Source organism: Triticum dicoccoides, unplaced genomic scaffold, assembly GCF_002162155.2.
Source record: "Triticum dicoccoides isolate Atlit2015 ecotype Zavitan unplaced genomic scaffold, WEW_v2.0 scaffold94966, whole genome shotgun sequence".
NCBI classification, from domain to species: Eukaryota; Viridiplantae; Streptophyta; class Magnoliopsida; order Poales; family Poaceae; genus Triticum; species Triticum dicoccoides.
The window spans coordinates 1-1,911 of NW_021312657.1; the positions used below are offsets into that span (position 1 = coordinate 1).

The 1,911-nt window shown below is 52.2% G+C and overlaps 4 non-coding genes across 4 annotated transcripts; all 4 read right to left on the bottom strand.

Annotated features, from left to right (window-relative positions):
• Nucleotides 1–361: 361 nt before the first annotated feature.
• Nucleotides 362–480, bottom strand: LOC119348504. The gene has a single exon (XR_005168978.1). It is a non-coding gene; the product is annotated as a 5S ribosomal RNA (ribosomal RNA).
• Nucleotides 481–777: 297 nt separating this feature from the next.
• LOC119348502 lies at nucleotides 778–896 on the bottom strand. Its single transcript, XR_005168976.1, has one exon. It is a non-coding gene; the product is annotated as a 5S ribosomal RNA (ribosomal RNA).
• A 297-nt stretch (nucleotides 897–1,193) lies between these two features.
• On the bottom strand, nucleotides 1,194–1,312 carry LOC119348505. The gene has a single exon (XR_005168979.1). It is a non-coding gene; the product is annotated as a 5S ribosomal RNA (ribosomal RNA).
• A 297-nt stretch (nucleotides 1,313–1,609) lies between these two features.
• LOC119348503 lies at nucleotides 1,610–1,728 on the bottom strand. The gene has a single exon (XR_005168977.1). It is a non-coding gene; the product is annotated as a 5S ribosomal RNA (ribosomal RNA).
• Between the last annotated feature and the right edge of the window lie 183 nt (nucleotides 1,729–1,911).

Sequence of the window (1,911 nt, forward strand, 5' to 3'; positions counted from 1 at the left end):
CAAGCACGCTTAACTTCGGAGTTCTGATGGGATCCGGTGCTTTAGTGCTGGTATGATCACATCCGACATGTTACCCCGGTCTTCGTCCCTTATCCTTGCCCCTCCCAGCTCCACTACAAAGACGATTGTACATTGCTTTGGCCGCTCCCTCTCAACTACGGAGACGAGTTTAACGCGGTTTCCACCCCTCCCTCTCAACCGCACCAGTGCACGCTTGCCGCGCCACAACGCCGACGCTGGACCCGTGAATCGTGAGCACCCAGCTATGACTTACCGCACTCGTGCAAAATAATAAAACACGGTAAATATATTACTTACACGTGCGTTTTGTTTTGCAAGCGGCCCGAAAAAAATTAAAAAGGGAATGCAACACGAGGACTTCCCAGGAGGTCACCCATCCTAGTACTACTCTCACCCAAGCACGCTTAACTTCGGAGTTCTGATGGGATCCGGTGCTTTAGTGCTGGTATGATCGCATCCGACATGTTACCCCGGTCTTCGTCCCTTATCCTTGCCCCTCCCAGCTCCACTACAAAGACGATTGTACATTGCTTTGGCCGCTCCCTCTCAACTACGGAGACGAGTTTAACGCGGTTTCCACCCCTCCCTCTCAACCGCACCAGTGCACGCTTGCCGCGCCACAACGCCGACACTGGACCCGTGAATCGTGAGCACCCAGCTATGACTTACCGCACTCGTGCAAAATAATAAAACACGGTAAATATATTACTCACACGTGCGTTTTGTTTTGCAAGCGGCGCGAAAAAAATTAAAAAGGGAATGCAACACGAGGACTTCCCAGGAGGTCACCCATCCTAGTACTACTCTCGCCCAAGCACGCTTAACTTCGGAGTTCTGATGGGATCCGGTGCTTTAGTGCTGGTATGATCGCATCCAACATGTTACCCCGGTCTTCGTCCCTTATCCTTGTCCCTCCCAGCTCCACTACAAAGACGATTGTACATTGCTTTGGCCGCTCCCTCTCAACTACGGAGACGAGTTTAACGCGGTTTCCACCCCTCCCTCTCAACCGCACCAGTGCACGCTTGCCGCGCCACAACGCCGACGCTGGACCCGTGAATCGTGAGCACCCAGCTATGACTTACCGCACTCGTGCAAAATAATAAAACACGGTAAATATATTACTTACACGTGCGTTTTGTTTTGCAAGCGGCGCAAAAAAAATTAAAAAGGAAATGCAACACGAGGACTTTCCAGGAGGTCACCCATCCTAGTACTACTCTCGCCCAAGCACGCTTAACTTCGGAGTTCTGATGGAATCCGGTGCTTTAGTGCTGGTATGATCGCATCCGACATGTTACCCCGGTCTTCGTCCCTTATCCTTGCCCCTCCCAGCTCCACTACAAAGACGATTGTACATTGCTTTGGCCGCTCCCTCTCAACTACGGAGACGAGTTTAACGCGGTTTCCACCCCTCCCTCTCAACCGCACCAGTGCACGCTTGTCGCGCCACAACGCCGACGCTGGACCCGTGAATCGTGAGCACCCAACTATGACTTACCGCACTCGTGCAAAATAATAAAACACGGTAAATATATTACTTACACGTGCGTTTTTTTTTGCAAGCGGCGCGAAAAAAATTAAAAAGGGAATGCAACACGAGGACTTCCCAGAAGGTCACCCATCCTAGTACTACTCTCGCCCAAGCACGCTTAACTTCGGAGTTCTGATGGGATCCGGTGCTTTAGTGCTGGTATGATCGCATCCGACATGTTACCCCGGTCTTCGTCCCTTATCCTTGCCCCTCCCAGCTCCACTACAAAGACGATTGTACATTGCTTTGGCCGCTCCCTCTCAACTACGGAGACGAGTTTAACGCGGTTTCCACCCCTCCCTCTCAACCGCACCAGTGCACGCTTGCCGCGCCACAACGCCGACGCTGGACCCGTG